Consider the following 22,144-nt stretch of genomic DNA (forward strand, 5'->3'; position numbering starts at 1 on the left):
TCCGAAATGGACAAAAACCAAATAATTGCGTAAATAAATGCAGGATAATTGGACGCGATAAAGAACACCTGCAGTGGCATCATGCACCCCAAGTAAATAACCAGCTATACATGTGTCCAGCATTTCACAGTTCACATTCTTTGTTTTGTCTCGAAAAGAAAAAAAACACAACGTGATCAGTACTGATACAGAAGCCACTCACATCTATTCGAGTATTAGACATATTGACACACAGACCTGAGAGCTACAGCAATACACTGGGATCCTATCCATCCCAATTAGACTGAACGTAACTTGGACCTAGTCCGAATCTGAGCTCGACTGAAGTTAACCTACCAGACCTCTAGCATGGAGAAATTACACTAGGGATGGACCGAAATGAAAATTGTTGGCCGAAACCGAAAACCGAAAAAGAGGAAACCAAGACCGAAAACCGAAACACCGAAAGAAATTATGCCAATTATTAGTACCATTGCATTTATGGCTATGACTGTGTACTAACTTTACTAAAATCAAGGCATTGCAATTGTATAAATTAATATTAAAGTTTCAAAGAATAAATCAATTACAAATTATGCAAATATTTATTTAGCACATTGCAACAATGCACAGTATAAAATAAAATCAGTCAGGAAAGCGGCCGTGATTACTTCTCCAGTAAACAAGAGGGTTATCACTTCTGGGGACTTCTGACAGATAACCATCTAGCTGTTGAGCGGTTGAGCTTGTCATCTGCCTGACATTTGAGAAAGATTTGAGAGAGTGTATTTAAATAGGGCCAGTGCATAAATAAACATTTTTATCAAATTAAAAAAATATCTAGCAGAAATATGGCTACAATCTGATTGTCACATACAGTATATAATAGCCTAAGAACAGAATAGCTAACCTATTATTATTATTATTATTATTTGAGGCACTTTCTTGCAGGATTTCACTGAACATATCAGACAACGAGGGTGCATGCCCCTCATCTGGTGCAGAGAGATGAGTCTTTTTTTCTGCGCTCTGATCTCCCTCTCCTGCGCTGGGCGCTGCTCCGTGCGCTGCTCCGTCTCCATCTCCACGCGGGTTCTCTGCATCTATCGCGGCCTGGATCATTTCTTGTGCGCGCTGCTTTATTTCCGCATCCAAGTAATGGTCTTTATAACGCGGATCAAGTACAGTCGCGATGAAGTGCAGAGGATCCGAATAGATCTTATAGGTCGCGGTTTCTGTTTGCGTCATCACAACATTTTGGCCGTATTGTTTCGGTAAAAAGATAAAAGTATTGATCCTAGTAGTAAAAGAGTAGTAAAATTTTCGGTAGCCGAATATTCGGTGCATCCCTAAATTACACTTGTCTTTGATACGTTAAAGTTTTGGTTATACAGTCTTCTGCCGTATAACCGAACTTAGAGTGAAGTTTACAGCCACTTAAGTTTCAATCAATCAATCAACATGTATCGCGCTTTACAGCAACCAGCAGGTATACAAAGTCCTTTACATCAAGGACCAAGAATAAAACAGAATACAGTAAAATCAGAAAAGGTTACATAAAACAGGAGGAGCATTAAAAGGCATTCTAAATAAATAAGTTTTGAGTTTGAATTTTAAAAAAACTACGTCTGTAGTAGTGTGAAGGTCAGGGGGTAACTTGTTCCAGAGTCTTGGGGCAGCAACTGCAAAGGTGCGATCACCCCACAGTTTCTACCTTGACCTAGGGTCCTGTAAAACCAGTTGATTGGATGGCCGTAATGACTTGTGCTTGCGAAGGGTTAAAATTTCTGACAAATACTCCGGCCCAGGCCATGTAAGGCCTAGAAAACAAACATTAAAATCGATTCTAAAATGCACCGAGAGCCAATGGAGGGTGTAGAGAACGGGGGTAATATGTGCATGTCTAGAGGTATTTGTTAAAAAGCGAGCAGCCACCTTTTGCACAAGTTGAAGGCACGAGATGGAGGTTTGATTGAGACCAACATATAGAGCATTACAATAATCCAATTTTTACTTAAATTTATACTGAGAGCAACAACAGGGAAACAGATGGGACGTTTGTAGAAGAGAGACGACAGTGTTTTCGGGGACATGGTGACAGATGCGTAGTAATGGACAGAGCCCTACAGTCCCTGCCTGGCTTGCCTGTTTGTCTTTCTGGTTGCCAGCCTGCTCACTTGCCAGTCTGTTTGTGTCTACTTCCTGACCCTGGGAAGCAGCAGTGCATGTAACCCCCCTCCCCACATCACCCTGTTCCCCTGTAATATCTGACATGAGTAGATGAATAATAGATCAGAGGCTTAAGCTGCCCCGTAACTCTAACCGAGTCCCAGGACAGGAGGCAGACCAGTGGCTTCAGCCAACAGGGGACGCGTGACCTCAGCAGAATAGCCATTCAGTGTGACCATTGATGAGTAAAAGCTGTATTATTACCGCCAGTCAAACACCATGTGGTTGATATGGACGCTTAACTGGCTGGTGCCCACAACTGTAGCGTCAGTGTGCGTCCAGCTGCTCGGCTGCACACAGCTGTGGAGGCAGAGCCGTGCGTGTGTGTGTGACCCGCTGGCTGCTCTGAGGCTGGGAGGGGGAGCAGTTCAGACTGGGGCTAGGAATGGATGATTTGACAGTGTGATAAACTTCAGCTAAATTATCACGGTTTCACGGTATTGCTGTATTATTGCTATTACAGCTTTAAAATGTATTATTTTCAAATGTCTGGGTGAAATACAACAACTCTTTTTCCACTGAACACAATGTATTTGATTTTTAAACACACTGCACACTGGCAGGGAGAGGGATTTTTAAACTGCACTTTCTGTCCTTGACCACTCAAAAAACAGGTCATACCTTAGGAACGGTATGCCGAAATGTTTTAGTGGTTTTTAAAACCGGGACTTTTTTTATATACCTTAAAACCAGTAACCGGCCCACGCCTAACTACGGCTGCACAATGTATTGTTTTTTATATCATCATGGCGATATCAACTGCCACATAACGATATCGCGAAAGGCTGTGACATGTTGCGAAAGACACTCCGAGATTTTTTGTGTTAGTTGAAAGAAAATATCAGTAGAAAACTGCAGTTTAAAATGTAACTGATATTTCTTTTTTTAGTTCTGCCTTTTATATTCAATTCAATGTTCAATTTGTTCAATAAAAGAATGTTGGAAATGATTTCATTTGTTTTAAATTCAACACGCAGTTTGTGGTATTTTAGCAGAATACTGAAAGCAGCAGAAATGCAGAACTGAGTACACTCTAATATCTCTTTATTTATTCAACTATATCTCACAGTCTGAGAAAAAGATTGGACACCAAAGACACTTTTTTGAACAGAGCAGGGGTTACGTCTGCATAAGACCACCTGTTGTCAGGTGAATAAAGTTCCATATTTAGGTCATATTTCGGTGATGACTACTGAGCAATTCAATCTGCTGATGAAGACCATGACATACAACTGAAAGCCCTTAAAAAAATATTTTTTCAAGGACAAGCATTAACTTAACGTTCCTTGCCTTTTATAGTTTATTTTTGATAAGAAACACAAATATAGAGGAAACACTGGATTAAGGCTGGGTTTGAGGTACTGTATTTAACTAAAAGCAGTATGGTTACATTTAGCTATTACGTATGCTGAAGCTAAAGAGGACTAATGCGGAGAAACTGAAGCGGAATAAAGACCAAATAAAGGAGGGAAGGATGCAATGGACGGGATATGATTCAGGGGAGAAGGATGACAGCTACGTTTGATCCTACGACAGGAGAGGGGAAGTACATCTCATACGTCTTTCAACTGGAGTGAGAGGGTTATTCCACTTTTGGGGATGAAACAATAAAAAAGGTTTCCATGAGATATAAAGTAAAAGGTTGCAGCGGTGCTGTGATGAATGGAAAAACAATTAACACAATGAGTCAACCTGCAGCTGCACTCAGATCCATGATCTGGCAAACAGAGAAGCTTATATGTGGCTAAATGTAAATGAAAGTGCATTAAATGTCATCTTTTTACAAGACACTTGAAATGACTTGAGGTGTAAATGAGAGGCAGAGTTAGGTGACATTTCCCCTTGTTGGACGGATTTTTTCCCCTTTAAGATTTGGTCAAACTGTACAGATGTCATAAACACCTGGCTAAGATCCAATCACAATGTGAGCCAGACCAGATCCAGATTCTGTTTCTGCATTCACATATCTCATTAACGTGCATTTCTTGCATTTTTTTCTAATCCAGATATATATCTGGATAAGCCTGCATATGTGCAGTAAAACCAAATAAACAAGCTAAGGAGGCTAAAAACAAAAAAGCTCTGTAGAGCTGTAGAGTTGGTAATAATTGCCTGTTACTCTAGCTTTCACATTATACATTCATTCATTTGATTTTATGTTAGTAAAAATCTTGATCAACAGAGCTTTAAAGCTATAGTGTGTAGTTTCTGTCCCCCCCCCCCCGTGAGGAATTCTAAGTAATGACAAAACTGTTGGCGCGTCCACATGATACAAGCCTTCCGTGATCGTGCACCACCCCCCCACCCCTACTCCACACAGTTACTAGCAGCCAAGGAGGACACGGAGGATCAAAAAAACATAATGGGCTCTTTCAGAAGAGGTCATTATCTTCACTTCAGTTTCTGCGCGTGAAAGTTGCCTGATGACACCAGTTTCTGAACATAGCCATACTGAGAAACACAGAGAGAGTTGTGTGGAGCTGGTAGTCTTAATTAGCTTTGTAGCAACTCATTTGGCAATGGCTTGAATGTGACGGACGTTCATTAATATCAAAAAGTTACGCACTAAAGCTTTAAAAAGACAAAAAGAAAAAGGAGTCTTCCTGTTTTGTCAAAGGCTGGGCTCTGAGGAGAAATCCTAGCCGGCCTTGAGTTGAATAAGGAGTCGATTACAACGGAGCCCAATCAACACAGTGCATCTGATTCACACATTGACCAGAGAATAATGCAGCACGCTTGGATACTCACACAACAGAGCATACACACACAAATACACAAACACAAAAAAAAACACACACACACACACACACACACCGGCCTCTCTGGAGAGGATCAAGTTTCCTTCTGTGTCCAGTGGCTTATTAAACATTAAGCTCAACAGCTTCCCTACAGGAGGGGGGAAAGGCCTCCCCCACCTTCCTGCCTCCCCTCTCTCATTACAGCTGCTGAGGTATGAGACAACAGAAGCACGGCCACAACAATGGAGTCGGAGGCCGATAGCCAATCAGTATGTTCGCTGTAGCATTCGCCCGGCGACAGCAGGTAGGCCTGAGTGGGTGAGATTAACTCTGTTGTCCTTTTTTCACCGAGTAACGGACATTCAGCTTTTCATGGGGCTGGTCAACAGGAGTGATGTGAATAATGTTATACAGTACTCACTCTAATTCATACCAACAAGTAATCTCATACACCTGTGTATACTTTACAGATCAATAACAGATGTAATGTCAAAATAAACCCAAGGAACCTGCAACCGCAAATCAATCACTTCAATTATCCAAGAATTTTGAAAAAATCCAGAAAAATTTGTGTACCAAATAGCAATACCAAAGAGGCCTAAAGTTTACCTTGTTAAGGGAGGTTTTCTCCAAATACTGCAACCGACTAACTTAATGTTTCATACGTGAAAAACCAACTTGCTCTGTGCATCTATTTCTGTTTTATCAGACTGAATAGTCTAATATGCTGCCAGGTAAAAACGACAAGAGAAGACAGCCTTCTAGAGCTGAAACGATTAATCAATTAGTCAATCTGAAGTTATTTGGCAAAATCAATCATCATCATTAATGACTGGTTCAAGGCTTTATGTGTGTAATGTGAATATTTTCTGGTTTCTTCCATATTTATAAACTGAAAAGATTTGGGTTTTGGATTGTTAGTCAGACAAAACAAGCTACATGTCAACTTGGATCCCAGAAAGATAAGTGAATACAAGAGGACATCCCGGGACCGCCAACACTGACCAACATGAATGTAGCAACTGAATCCTGCCAAATAAATCTATTTGTATATATATAAATCTACAGTTTCTCTAAAATGTGTTGGAGAAAAACAAACCCCTTTTTGATTCTACTCCTCTCTGATATAATTTGAACATTATTATTATTATGACTATATTTTAAAAAGGTCAATACAAGTATTACGTTATTACTCTGAGCGCAGCAGCGTCTGAGTGGGTTTCTCAGCTTCTCAGGTGTTGTGGCGACACTCCCTCAAGTGTGTGTGTGTCACCTGATACCTGACAACAAGCAAGCAGGGTGTGTGTGTGTGTGTGTGTGTAGGCTGAATAAAGTAAAACACTAATCAGCTGCATGTTACCTGAGAACCGTTGCCTAGACACCAGTGCCACCTGCTGGCAGCAGCACAAAGAGATATTACTAATAATAACAATAAAACGTTATGTACATACCACCAAGTACTGTACTTACAGTAAGTAACATTTTCAGGTAATTGTACTTTACTTGAGTATTTCCATTTGTGCTACTTTATAATTCCACTCCACTGTTGTGGAGAATAATAGCAATGTTGATTTTACTCTTAATCATAGCTGCCAACACTCCCGTTTTTCCCGGGTTTCTCCCGTTTTTTAGCCCTATCTCCCAGACCCCTCCCGGTTTGTTATTTCTCCTGGGAAACTCACGTAATTTGCATGGCCCAAACTCCTTTATAAATAATCGGACCAATATGTTTGTCTAATGTTGACCAGTTGCCAGATCTTGTATGAAACACATCCTATTCACACAATCCACACACCATATACAATTTTCAACCCGTTCGTCACCGAGTCCGAGTCAATTTCACCGTTGGTAACATGATAGAGACGGAATAGAGCATAGAAAGCAACGGGAGCAGGTAGGAGCGGGATGGAGAAATGTGTGTTTTGAGTGTGAAAAGATTACGAGATTACGTAATGAAATCGCCTAGGCCTGCAGGTAATGCATGTATAGTGTAGCCCAAATTTCTGAGGCGACCTCAGTGATTTCACCACGCAATATCAACTGGCTAGTTATCCTCCAGACAGTGACGGACAACGTCTCTTTTTCTTTCTCTCTTTTCCGCTGGGTGGCTCGCAAGCCTGCTCGTGGTGTGAAGCGCATGGCCGCAACAGAGTCCCCAACAGAGTCTGATAACTTTAGACAACATAGGGAACGAAACGGGAGCAGGACGGGATACGGGAGTCTCTCTCGGGATTTTGCAGGACAGGATTTTTTTTTGGGGGGGGGGCAGTCACGTGATCGGGATATGACGGGAGTATTTTCGTGGGCTCGGGATGGGATGGGAGCGACAATTGATTCCTGTGTCACCCTCTACTGCTGTGCAACCAAACATTGTTAAAACCAACAGAACCTTATTTAAATAGTAGTGGGAGATACCTATGTTTCTGAAGATACCAAATATGTCTGGGTTGAATTTGGGGGAAATGTGTATGAAATAGGCATGTAACGATTACCGGTGTAACGGTAAACCACGGTAAAAATGTTGATGATAACAATTACCGTTTTCATTTCAAATATCATTATTATCACGGTGGATTACCACGGTGTGGAAACTGTGTTCCCAGCTTCATCCCAGTCTCCTGAAGTTGCTGCGCGGGCGCACTGCGTAGCCTACAGTGCGTTTCTTGAAGTTGGAATCATGGCGGAAGGAGGAGATGACAGCGCTTAGGACATTTATCAGCCTTGTAAAAAAGGCCATAGTAACACTTGCTCTCTCTCCTGAGATGACTGACCAATCAGTGACGAGAGTCATCGCTTTGATCTCCTGCCAATCACTCACGCTCAGACAGGAGAAGGGGACAGAACAGCTGTAAACACTTTTTTCTTTATCATTCTTTTCCCCGTTTTCAGACTTGTTGAAGTCATGTGTGTAGCCCAGAACGTAAGTTGTTCTGCTACAATGTGGATTAAGTTTTGCCCGTGTTAGCCTACGACATGACATTTATTTGGAGTGAGAGAGATATATTATCGCCTTAATAATATTGCTGTTGCTGTGTTTCTTATTGCATAGCTGATAGATGTGCAGATTGTTTAATGTTGATATTCAGCTGTATGAGCAATATGTTACATTTATGTGAATTCATACAGAGAAATGAATGTAATTCTTAGTATTGTTTCTTGATATAACAAGAAACAATACTAAGAATTACATTCATTTCTATGAACATTATTTACCAAAACTAAATGTTATAACCACCAGCATATAAGCTGGTGGTTATAACATTTAGTTTTGGTAAATAATGTTCATAGTAAGTCAGATGCTTATTAATGTGCATTATTATTTGCTTATATTTCAGAACCACATCCAACTTCACATGTAACGTCAAATACAACTTCATAGTTAACTTCATGTTTGAGTCAGACATCTCTGGTTCAAGTTCTTAGCGGACCCCTACAGTGGGCCGGTGTTTCAGTTGCTAGTTTTCAATAGTTTTTACAAGCCTATTGCCTATATTTTTGTAATATAATAAACACTGTTACACTTTTTGAAACTATTTCAGCTTGTGTAGGCCTATCAGTGCTTTCTGAACGTATTGAAAACACTTTTAAAAACACTGCGATAATACCGAAAACCGTGATCATTTTGGTCACTATAACCATGAGGTTAAATTTTCATACCGTTACATCCCTAGTATGAAATTATGCGTTAACAAATAGGGTTGCACAATATGTTGGTTTTTTTGCGCAATAAACACATCGCGAAAGGCTGCGACATATCGCAAAAGCCACTCAGAGATTTTTTGAGTTAGCTGAAAGAAAATATCAGTAGACAAATACACTTTAAAATGTAACTGTCATTTTATGTTCAGTTCAATTTGTTCAATAAAAGAATGTTGGAAATGATTTCCTTTCGGTTTTTTAAATTCAACAAGCAATTAGTTGTATTTTAGCAGAATACTGAAAGCACAACGTTCTTGCATATCGCATTTTTTTTTTATATCGTGCAGCCCTAATTAAGAAATCTACAATATTTTCATTTGATGGAATGATGCAGTTATAAAAGAAACAAAGTTTTGGATTTGGATGATATAGTCAGAACAAGCTGATAAGACAATATGTGATAGGAGATGGAGATGATTTGTCCAATCATAAGGGGAAAAAAGGCGGGAAACTATGTGTTAGATAGTTAAAACCACATATCAATCAAAGCTTAAAAAGCAGATCAGTGCAGAGCAAAGACAGCAAAAGCACTTCCTAGATGAATAAAGAAGAAGTTCAAAATGAAACAACAGACCACTGACAGATCACTGAGTCTCATCCTGACATAAAATGTCAAGTCTTCTCACAGAGGCCTCTATACCACGAACACTCACTTTGTGATAGCTGTAGAACTGCTACCGAGCCTCGGCTTCACTTCAAAGTTCCCAGCCATCACATGACTCTGATCTTCATCCTTACAACATCAAATTCCAGGAAACATCTTCCTCCCATTCGTCTTCTGCAGCTCCTGACATGCATCAAAGAAACCAGTCATCTTTTCTATTTCTTCATCCTAACAGTTAAGGCAGGTATTGGTAATGCATTAGCGGGGCGCAGACAGGGTGGCAGACACTTGAATGATCTAATTAGCAGTCATATTGGATTAGTCTGACTCAGAAGAGGGGAAGAAATGAGACAAGCCTCCTTCAGGGCCCCTCAGCGTCCTCTTGAACCACAGTCTGGAGTCTTTGGGTGGATATTTAAGATTAACAGACCACTTTCTCTCTCTGAAGAGCAATAAGATAAGTGAAGAGCAGGAAGTAGCCTAACATTGCAGCCTAAGCAGTGTAATCACTCCATCAATAAGATACTTATTCTAATCAAATCTGTGATAATTTGTGAATTATGCAAATAAATAAAAGAGTTCGGCTCTCTTAACTAAAAACAAAAGCAAGCACGGCAGGGAATTAAAAATTCACTAATCAGCAGAGGTGATACCAACAGGGCAAAGGTCACTTCTGCATTTTGATCCATGCTGGCAGTGTTGTTGTAGGGATGGAAATGTCAGTTGGTCTGTTGATCCACCACTTTTCTTCTAGAATGAAATACCACAACTATTGTATGGACTGCCACAAACTTTCTGCAGACATTCGTGGTGCCCCAACTGGCTTAGGTGATCAGCTGGCATGTACTCAAGTTCCACTAGCAGGTTCAGAGTCAAAATGACCAAAAACAGTACTGGCAGCTCATTTTTGCCCAGAGGACATCGTGCAGGTTAGGTCAGGCCCTCCTGTAGCTCTGGCCCATTTAAACCACAGAGCCCAGACACAGGGACGAGCTGTTCTTATATCTCTCTTACATTTACAGATTAGTACTAGATACTAAAGTAGATTAAAAACACTCACAGATTTAAACGTTTAAATTCACATCAAAAAGTATCATTGCATGCATCAAATACATTACTTACACAGTCCTATCTATATATTTGGTGTACATAAATAGCCTACTAGGCCTAACTTGCAGTATACCACATAGGCCTATTTATTAGTGCGAATGATTTATTATACAGCATAACTTAAAATCCATTAATGACATAATTCTGCTGAGCACTAGCAGACCTTCTGCACAGGCAAATATTCATAAATCACACAAATTGTCATTCTCAGTTTACTAATTTCAAATACTGACAAAAAGGGCATTTTCTCATTGATATTTGCAGAATCTTGATAAAAATGACCACTGCGATACAATTAGTTGCTGTTTGACAGCTTTGTAATGAAAATTGACCAAAGCAATTGTAAATAACTATGAAGAGACATTTAACCAGCATGAAAGAGACCAGCAACCAAGGAGACAGACACAGAGACAGTCAAATATATATATTTAACTCACGTTATTTGATGTTGAAGCCCATTCTCCTTTTTCATGGAGATGAAGTATCCACATTTGTAATGTCCCACTGCACTTGTTGATGGTCCTCTACTCCTCTCTCTCCATCTGCTGCTAGCTAACACGTTAGCTCACATTAGCATAATTAGCAACAATGAAAGCATGCTAACTCTACTGTTTTTGTCATTAAAATACTGTTTTTAACTCTCCATTGATGGTTGTGAGGCCAAATGCGGCTGGCTTCTCAATTCGTTTATTTTTCAGACACCTGTCCATTCTCGGTTTCTTAGCGGTTTGACACTGACCGCATTTACGTACTATTTCAGATGATGCTAACTTCACCTGTGTTCTTCGGTGGAGCTCGGTAAGCTGCTACGCCATGTTTGACCGCAAAGATTGGATGGCATTTCCCAACCGTTACCAAGGGGGCGCTGTTTCACTCATTTGAGATAGGCGACCGGAACAAAGTACAAAGTGCCTTTGCTGTGACAAAAAAATAATAAAAAAAAAAATATTATTATCTGATATTATCTGATGTGCCCTGTAAAACTGGATCCTTTTTGTTCTTCCTTTTTTTCTTATTTATTACAGTTGTGTAAGGTTGGATATTGTTGTCTGTTATGTTGTGTTTGATTAAAAGAAAACACTAAAAAAGAATAAGTAAAATATCTCACAGAATCAGTGCTCTACCCTCTTTATTTTTGTATGAACACAAACTCGTACTATCAACACTAGTTTTCCTCATCAGTATGTTTTTGTCATACAAGGAATTTGTTATTGTACTGGTGCCGTAAATAACATAGTAGCCTATAAGAGAAAATTTAACGTAAAGAAATTAAAACAAGTGATGATCCCCTCTTTATTTTTGTATGTACGCAGAATCAACACTATCAACAATAATTTCAACTATAATCAACTATAAACACAGTAACAGAAAATGAAATAAAACATATAAAAAGTACTGCAAAAATCAAGAACATTAATAGAAAACTTGTACAATATATCTGAATTAAAATAAAAGAGCTGTGCTGTTGGTTTGACCCACCACATGGAGGAGCAATAATCCCACTTTTCTCACTAGTAAATATTTTCTATCATTCAAACATTTATATTAGCAATGAGAAAACCATAGTGTATAACAGATATGTATAGGCAAAGCACAAATGTATTCATCACAGAAAATGTATGCACAGACAAATGTGCATGGTTGTTGCTCTGACACTGTAGTCTGTAATCTTACAAACCCTTTAAAAAGTAGAAATGAGAAGTCCTATTCCAACCGTAAACATCCGCCATTTACAAAAAGTCACATTTGTAATAAAGTCATCATCAAGTATGGCTTTTTAAAATGAAAACCGGTGTTGAAATTGGATAATTAATGAGACATGAAGCTCAGGAAGACTTTTATGCTTCACATTCCTCTCTCTCCCAACCTAATCAGCTGGATTGTCATCAGCTGAATGTGGGCGTTTTCTCTTTCAGTTAAACCAACCAGATTTTGCCACAATCTCTGTGAGTTATCATGTTGTTGCATTCAAACTTTAAATGTGTTCTAGTCTCTGCAGCTGGCAGTGACCCTCCTCCCCCCTATTCACCTCCAGTTCTCATCATTCCCAGCACCCAGGTTCCTCCTTCACATCACATCCATCCAGATCTTCAGGCTTCCTTTATCCCTCCATCACCCCACCAGTGTCTAGACGCCATCGGAGTGGTCTCCCATCGCCAGATCTTCGTCCACATCGCTGCAGAGGAGGGTGTGGCTAGTCCACACAGCATTCCAGGATAGGAGAAAAACTTGCTCTGGTTTATTGGCATTTCTTTAAACCAATCACAATCATCTATAATATAATATGGCGGTGCTAAGCACCGGACGGAGCAACGGTGCCTCTGCAAAATAGCCTCGGGAAGGAACTTGTTTTGGTGGAACATGTGTACGTTCAAAAGTTGTTTTAGTCGTGCAACAGAAAACTCAGATTGGACAGATAGTCTAGCTAGCTGTCTGGATTTACCCTGCAGAGATCTGAGGAGCAGTTAACCATAGTCCGCAGAAATCCACCAGAGTTAAAAATGCCAACACAAAGTAAGTGGAAGGTAACGGACATCTGGCCGAAATGAGGGACATCTGTTTGAATTTACGATGGCACCTGAACAATCCCGGAAGTGAAACGTCGTCGATATACAGTCATGTGAAAAAATTAGGACACCCATGCTAAAGTTGACTAAAAAGAGGAATAAAAAAATCATCTTTTGAAAATTGATCTTAATGCCTTAATTAAAAAAATAAGGAAAAATCCAACCTTTAAGGACACAGATTTTGTTTGTGAATGAATAATGTATCGTAAATAAATAAATGTTCTTCCTTAAAATACAGGGGGCATAAGTCAGTACACCCCTATGTTAAATTCCCATAGAGGCAGGCAGATTTTTATTTTTAAAGGCCAGTTATTTCATGGATCCAGGATACTATGCATCCTGATAAAGTTCCCTTGGCCTTTGGAATTAAAATAGCCCCACATCATCACATACCCTTCACCATACCTAGAGACTGGCATGGTTTTATTTCAGTTAGCCTAATAGCTGGTTTGATTTGCATTGAGAGATGATTTTATGGAAAGTACCCCATGCCATGCCAACGCTCGCCCCCACAGGGCGGGGTTTATCAGAGACTACCTCCAGAATGTGGGAGTGGAGAGGATGGAATGGCCTGCCAGCAGTCCTGACCTCAACCCCATTGAACACTTGTGGGATCAGCTTGGGCGTGCTGTTCGTGCCAGAGTGACCAACACAACCACGTTGGCTGACTTGCGACAAATGCTGGTTGAAGAATGGGATGCCATCCCCCAGCAGTGTGTGACCAGGCTGGTGACCAGCATGAGGAGGAGGTGCCAGGCTGTTGTGGTTGTATATGGTCCTTCCACACGCTACTGACGCTCCTGTTTGTGAAATGAATACATTGTTAAATTGCCAATATGTCTTGTTTCTTCAAACTTCAATCATCCAATCCACCAAACACCAAACGAGTCAATGGCAGAATAAGCTGTTTGGCATTGGCAGAGAATATTTGTAAAATGTTTCATGGGTACAACCCACATACTCAGCGCTGCTGCTCATCCCACAAATGCATGTTCCTTACAAATGGGGCACTATTTGAAAGGGAACTAAACAGGCTTTCCAACGGTATAACATTTATTGCCAAAAAGCATTGTTACCACATAGAAATAATCTATCAAACACAAATTTCCTTACTTTTTGTGCTAAGTTTATTTCATTTTCATAAAATGACAGAAGATGTAGTTCAGGATAACTGACAATTACATAAAAATGGTGGTCAACTTATTTACAAAGTTTGCAAAACAACATAAGGTAACTCTGCTAAATATGAAAGCTATGAAATTAGCAATGGGATGTATAATAAAGAAGGGTAAAAAACACAAATTAGAATCCAAAGAAAACAAGTCCACACCAATGCATTACCACTATGGAGATTTGCTACGTTAAAAAAACAGTGATTCTCTTTCCAGAACAATAAATGGTTATTCTACTAGGTAGAGTTTACAGAACAGATGATCAGAGAGGCAGAGTTTTTACCACCATCATTAAAAGAGGGACTGAAGACTGGGAGGAGTTTTCCAGTAAAGGAGCAGCCAGTAAACACCCCCACCTTCTTAGGTATCGACTTCAGATGGAGAGCTACAGCAGCCTTTTGTATTTGTCAAATATAAGTTCCAGTAACCATTCTTAGGGCTAAAAGTGAATAATGCCTTTCTAATGGCAGACTCTCTGGCGACTCCTAAACCCCAATTAGTCTTCCTTTTGACCTGAACCTCAAAGTAAAATCTGCCTGAAGAAACAATCTGCTTCCCTAATACACAGAGAAAATTTGAAAATCTCTTTGGGTTATCTAGTCTTGTTAAGACCATGATGCACTTTTTCCCATCTTCAGACAGGATGAGTTCAGGATGTGCAACAGCTGTTCTCACATTCCCCTCGTATTAAGGTCGACAAACTCAGACCTCTGTCCAGTCTTTGGTAGGTGTAGCATGGGTCAGGGACTGGAAGTTGTGGATGATGTTAAGGTGGTCTTCAGACCATAAGAGCTGCTCCACCTCAGTGCTTCTCATCTTCAGTTCAGAGATTTCCTGTTCCAGCTCTTTGATGAAGCCGTCAGCCATCAGTTTCTCTGTCTTTCTGTGTTTTTCTTCAGTCGTCTCAATGAATTTAGCCTGGTTTCTCTTAATAGCCTTCTTTAACTTGGTGAAGATATCAACACTTAGTTCTATCTCTCTATCTACATTTTCCCTGCTGACCTTGACTGAACGTTTGAACTCTTGTATCTTCAGTCGTCTCTTCTGGATCATCTGCTGAATTTCAGCCTCTGTCTTCCCTACCTCAGCCATCTGTCTTTCATATTCTTCTTTCAGAGGAACAAACTCATGTGTCTTGTGGTCTAAAACCGTGCAGAGCATGCAGACACATGTTTGGTCGGTCTTACAGAACAGCGCCAGCAGTTTATCGTGCTTCACACGCATCCTGCCTTGCAGGTTCTCTACAGGGTTGATCAGCTGATGTCTGACGTCACAGGGAATCTCTCCTGGTTTAGCGGCTTCTTGCTGTGTCTCCGCCTTTTGTTTAAGCTCTGTTTTTTTTTTTCTGTCTGTAGCTTGAGTTATTGTGACATACCTTTGGCATAAGATACATTTAATAAAAAGCAAAGTACAGGTAGCAGTAAACAGCCACTCTGCAGATATAGGAGACTTTTAAACTTTTTTAATGCTCTGTTTTTAAATGGGAGTCTATAGCAGCTAATAGAACATACATTAAAAAACAAACAAAAGAGGTCAGTCTTTGACATGTAAGAACATACTGTATTTATTTTTTAAATCTTATTTTAAAAGTTGGCTTAACACTGAAAAGATACTGTCCCCCCCCCCCTTATACTTATTTCTTTAAGAATGATGCATTCTTGCTGCACTTATGTCGGTGTTTGGTGTTTTAAGCCCCCAACGTCGTCTTCCAGGCAGCGCTGCCTGGAAGGCACTAGGATTAGTCAATGGTTAGGTTTGGGTTAAAACGCAACGCCCAGGATGGGTGTTGCGAGGGGCACGGGCACAAGAGGACCACTGGTGTAAATAAAATACTTAAAATCTCCTTAAAAAAGCCGGGTTAGGTTATACAAAAATGCTGTTTAAAAGACGGCAGGATATTAAACAGGTTAAACCACTGGACAGGACGGACAGCGGAGATTAAAACTTTGAATAAAAGGTCAACTCCACAACTACCCCGGTCTCTCTCCCAAAGACATTACAAAATAAATAAAATATATTTATATATAGTTATGTAAGTAAATAAATAGCCTGGCATCACAATACGATTTAAATTATTAGCCCAATATTAAAAAGATTATTTATCCTAAAAAAAAATATGGTGCCTTGAGGTCGACGGTCGCAGCACTGCCTTGAAGTTAACATTGGGAGCTTAAAACACCATCGAGCACTTACAGTATGTCCAGTAATTCAACAACAAAATGTACCTATTCCAGCAATTGCAAAATGTCAACTGTCTCTTACAAGACAGGATACTGTACTATAATATAATATAACTACACTGCTCATTGTGCTACACTGAGTGACGTTTTCCTTGATTCATTTCTTCATCCATCCTCTAATTTGTTCCCACCCTTCCTACCTGCATTTCTTGTTTTTTTGCTTCTAACCCCATAATTCAGGTTTGAACTTGAATATACTTGTTTTGTCTTAACTGAGGATATTTTCGACAGCATTTTCTTTTTAGATGCCAGTGTGTGATTTTGATACTGTTTTGGTGTTTGTATCATTTATTGTATGTTATCATAAATGTTTTTTTTTTATTTTTTTTTTTAAACAATCATCAAAATGATTAAGAAACACTGTAGGGAACAGATCAGGGTGGCAAAACCTTTTCATTAACCTCTTAACTTGATATTTCCTCTTTACCGCATCTGAGTGGACCCCAAGGCCACACACACACACACACACACACACACACACACACACACACACACACACACACACTCCAGTGCTTGCCATGCTAATGACATGAACTACCATATACACACAGACCATCTCACTCATTCACTCTCAGCTGGTCAGCTCTTAATGAGCACCGCAGAGTGAAAATCACTATCACACACACACACACACACACACACACACACACACACACACACCTGCACATGATCATACAGAGCCACATTAATAATGTATGAGGAGAAAAATGTTCTGGGAAAGGGTTATTAGTGTTTCTAATTAATTGGTCTATCTGCAGCCTGGGGAGGTGTTTGAGTGCTTCTCATGAGAGGAGGAGGAAGAGGCGGAGGTGGAGGAAGAGAAGGAGGAGGCTGGGAAGGTCAAGTAGAGAAAGGAAAGGAGAGACAAAAATTGGAGAAAGCAGTAAGGGGTGAGAAGAACAAAAAGGATGGGCCTGAAGAATTACAGTGAGGGATAAAGAGAATAAACAATAAAAGGGAAAGAAAAGTAGGGGAAAAAAAGTAAGGGCAGAAGAGGAGGGAGTAAGGAAACAAAAGTGGAAGATATAAAAACTAAAGTGGTGGAAGAGGGAGAGGGAAAGTGAAGGAGGAGGAGAAAACAAAGAGGGGAGATAATGGTCAGAGAGAGAGAGAAAGTCAACTAAAAAACAAACTAATGAGACAAAGAAAAGAGGATGAAGAGTGGGAGAAAGAGGATGGACAAAGAATGTAGTGATTACATTGCATTTATCCATTTTACATATATTTTCCTTTGCAACAATGTGAAATAAACATTATTTTAAGTTGAATATATTGGTTAAAAGTGAGAGTGACGCAAAGTAACAGATGATGTCAAGTCAGAGAAACAAAAGCACTGATTAGTATACGATGGCAGAGGGCGCAGTGTTGTGTTTCCACCACTGGATGGCGCTGACTGACCATCCGTGTTCCGTTACTGGGGGGTCGCCAGGTCAGCGGTCAATGCTTCTCCTCACTTTTATTCACGCACAAAGAGGCACATAGAAGTATTTTTCAGAGCAATTTGTCTTAGTTATCAGTTATTTGAGGACACAGTAGTGTATGTGGCTCAGCTTTGACCAGTGTGAGGTTTTGATTGTGGATATTAGTTCTGGTAATGTTGGTGATAGAAAACATTTTGTAATAATGTTCAGTTTTTGTTAAATTGAAAGTTTCCATGGTCATTCATATCATGCATGTCTTCAGGGTTTTGTCTCATGAATTTAATTCTGAAAAGGGTCAAAAATATAAAATAAGGCACCATGGTGACATGTTCTCCAGTGTAGACCAGGACAAACCTTTGTTTTTACACTGTTACATCTACTACAGGTACTGCTGCCACAAGTACACAACTACAGTACAATTACTATTACTACTCCCTCTGCTGCTTCTACTTTTACTGCAGAGCCCCCAAGCCTTTTTGGCCCTTAGCAGGATTTGACCATTTCAACTTGGCCCCTAAATGTGCAAATTTCTCAAGTAACAAGTAACAACTTCGTTTTCTGGCAGCTGAAATCATTTAAAGCAGAAAACAAGCAAACAAAATCAATCATTTTACATTAGAATCTAATAACAACTTACTCATGATGGGTATTTTAGAGGCTGATTCCAGTAAAAATAGACACTTACAAATAACTAGGAAACAATAAACAGAGGAAGTCAAAGAGTTAAATTATTAATTACATTTGTGTCTGAAGGGAGCCCTGGTGGCTAAGCAGCCTCCTAGTTCTTTCTCATGCTAAACAAAACTACTACTGCCAGTACTACTACCACCAACTGCTGCTGCTACTAGTATTTCTACAACTGACACTACTGTTGCTCCTGTAATAGAGAACTATTGCTGATTGCCATTATACTCCTCACACAGGTATTATTTCCTACTTCCTCATCTGTCTTTAAACCTTGTATGTACATCATCATATTATAGACTGTTCACCTCATTGCTCCACTTCCACCTCTCCCACACCTTCATGACTCACCTGCACCATCACTCAGATATTAAATGTAAATTTATATGTATGTTTAAGCCTGGGCTAGCTTTTAACATAAATGAATCATGAATAAATACTAAAATACATATAAATTAAAGGGCCAGTTCAGATCTTATGCAGTGTGGTTGTATGAGCTACTTCTCCATAGTCAGTGTGTTAGTTACAGTAGATGGTGGTCGGCCCGCCCCCAGTTTGGAGAATCAGGCAGGAATACCGACATGGAAGATAAGCAATGTCCTGCTGTGGACAGGGGGCAGCAGCTAAACACATTTTAGACACCTAAAACATCTCTATCAGTTTAAGTGGACGCTATATTTAGAGTATTTTTAGCTTTTTACCTTACTGTCAGACAGCCCTTTACGACGGGGAAGACGTTATCTCTGCTCTCTTCAAAGCCACCAGACTCCTTTGACAAAAACATTTTACCTCACAGAACATGGGAGTGTTATCGTATGACTTTGGTGTGTTAAAGCTATAGTGCGTAGTTTCTGTCTCCCCCATGAGGATTTCTAAGTAATGACAACAATTCTGTCAGTGCATCCACATGATACAAGCCTTCTGTGATTGCGCTTCTCCCCCCTCCACGCAGTTGCAGGTAGCCAGGAGGACACGGAGGATTAAAAAAACATGATGAACACTTTAGATAAGGTAATTATCTTTACTCGAGTTTCTGCGCCGGACGACACAATCTTCTGAACACAGCCATACTGAGAAATACAGAGAGAGTTGTGTGGAGCTGATAGTCTTAATTAGCTTTGTATAGCAACTCATTTGGCAATAGCTTGAATGCAAAGGACGTTCCTTATTATAAAAAAGTTATGCACTAATGTTTTAAAGGGTTATTTTAGATTCACCAGTCACAAAATAACACAAACTAACCATTTTCCCCTGAATGTGGCACAAAGACTCCAACTAGACTTTTTCATTTAATCTTGTATTCCTTCCTGGGAAAAGAAACTTAACCCTGTGAAGTGAGCTGTTTATCACTGCTTGCTAATTATGAGGCTGCTGTGCTATCATTAAAAAATTAAAATATGAATACTGTGATATGACAGTTAATGGGCCTCCTGGAATCTTCATTTCCATAGTAACAAAACATAATGTGTGTTAATATTTGAACAGGGCTGAGAATTGAACTACAGGCCAACATTTTTATTAAATAATATCAGTGTGGAGGTGACTCTTCGTCGCAGGGCACTCAGTCAGAAACACACCGGCTTCCTAATGATGGAATAAGCGACTCTTTCCTCCTTTCTTGTCGTCTCAAAGAGGAGAGATTCATTCTCTGATTCATTCTCTAGGATACAAAAAAGCTTAATGTAGCCTTTCACACTCCCTCCTCCTCCTCCTCGTCTCTCCATCTTGAACACAACACCTCGCTCTCATGTTCCAGGTTAACTTAATTACACCCAATAATCGGCTCCTTCCTCACATTTCTGGAATCACTGCCAGTGTGAAACAAAGCCTGATACTGGAAGTCCACTCTGCAACCAGGGGCTGGGCTAGAAGGGGGGCATGGGATGGGATGGCACCCCCCCCCCCCCCTTTTTTTTTGATACCATGGAATGAGCACTGGAATTGTTTTTTTTTTTTAAAGTGGCAGACTAAGCCTATAGAAAATGTGTATTGAATTTGGATATACAATTTGTTTAAAATGAAAATAAGTGAAACTAATAATGAATGTGATGTTTTAGCAGAATTACATTGTGTTGTTCTATCCTATCCAATATTTCCTATATTTCTAAGCAGATTAAGAAGTCAGGCCCCACCCTATCACCAACTCTGCAATTCTAACGTGTTCTCTTGTCTCTATGAGCTCGTAGTTTGTGTCAGAAGTGGAAGAAGTATTCAGATCTTTTACTTCAGTAAAAGTAGTAATACCACAGTGTAGAAATAAGTAAGTAAAGTAAAAGTAAAAGTCCTGGATTCAAAATCTTACTTAGGAAAAAATACGTAAATATTAGCGTCAACATATACTGTACTTAATATAAGAAAAGTGCAGAATGCCAATGTCAATTTTATTGCTATAGCACCTTTCATTACACGCAAACCCAAAGTGCTTTACATTAAAAACAGCATACACTTTTTTATACAGCGTGTACTCTTTAAACATGAGCAGAATGAGAGAACAGAATGCCTCTTATGTTGTTAGCATAATAAAACACCTGAGAGATGGCAGGGTCTGCACCCCCTCTTTCTCCACCTCCACCTCCCCAAAGCCACTGGAGAGCGCTGTGAAGTGGCAGATGAAATATTAATCTTCCTGAATTTATGATGGAGGACAGCGGGTGGGGGGAGAGAGTGAGAGTAGAGAGATTGGCTAGTGAAAAGAGGGATATTAAACCAAGACATCAGGAGAGAGGTAGAGGTGAAGGAGGAGGAGGAGAGGGAAAAAGGAGTAGAAACGCATGGTTCTCCTTTGCCTCTATCCTTATTAACACCTGCAAATGAATACAGTAAATGTTAGTTTTTTTATTAAATCGATGATACAAAAGGCCACCTGATCTGCTCCATTTGTGGGTTTTTATCTTTCACAAAACCTTTGTAGGTTTTCGTAATACAAAGAGTTTCATCCTGTTATCAAAACTCAAAAAAACAAAAACTAAGCAGTGTCCGTTGTGGTGTAAGGGGACCAGAAAAGTGAGAAAATATCACTGGACACAGAGCTGCGTCAAGTCCTGTGAAAGAAACAAAGAAGGAATAGTTGCCAAAAAGTCTTGTTAAAAAGTAAAGTTGACTTGAGATCCTAACGCAGCTGTTGAAGTAATGTTTTACAGAATTGCATAGTTGAATAAAAACACGTAAAAAATACTTTAAACCTTGAACAAAAATGTCAAGTAAATGAACCATGAAACACATCACAGCGATACAAACAGAAAACTAATTTTACGTTTGTTTTTATTCCAGTTGACCGGGTGATTTCAATCTCACGTGAAGATTGACAGAAGATAATGTGCTCATTGTTTGTCAAGACTGAACTCAGGCAGCACAGATTCACGCTGCAGCGAGAAATATTCAGAGGTGACTTGTTTTACATTTCCTGACATTGAAAAAAGAAAGTGATTCTGATAAAGCAGCCCGTGTCCATATCGTGCCCTTGTGGAGAACAGGCAGGGCGGAGTTCTGCTCCTGAGTTTAAAGGGGAGACAAAGAGACAGAGAACAGCACCTGAACCCCATTAATCGTCTCCCACAGTGCTGATTTCTCTGGCTTCGAGTCAGCAGGAGCAGCAGAGTAGAAAGAGAGGACACGCTGAGGAAGTGTTTGAATCCGAGTGTTACAGTGACCAGTGCCAACAAAGGGACCAGTCGATTTTCTAAAAATAAGCTGCAAGGTAG

At 39.8% G+C, this 22,144-nt stretch overlaps 1 long non-coding RNA gene across 1 annotated transcript in view; it reads right to left on the minus strand.

Moving 5' to 3' along the window:
• The window catches only part of LOC116036818, a 397,754-nt gene that overhangs the window by 341,119 nt on the left and 34,491 nt on the right, over positions 1–22,144 (minus strand). The gene's annotated exons all lie outside the window — the stretch shown is intronic.

This window comes from Sander lucioperca, chromosome 18 (genome assembly GCF_008315115.2).
Source record: "Sander lucioperca isolate FBNREF2018 chromosome 18, SLUC_FBN_1.2, whole genome shotgun sequence".
Taxonomy (NCBI): Eukaryota; Metazoa; Chordata; class Actinopteri; order Perciformes; family Percidae; genus Sander; species Sander lucioperca.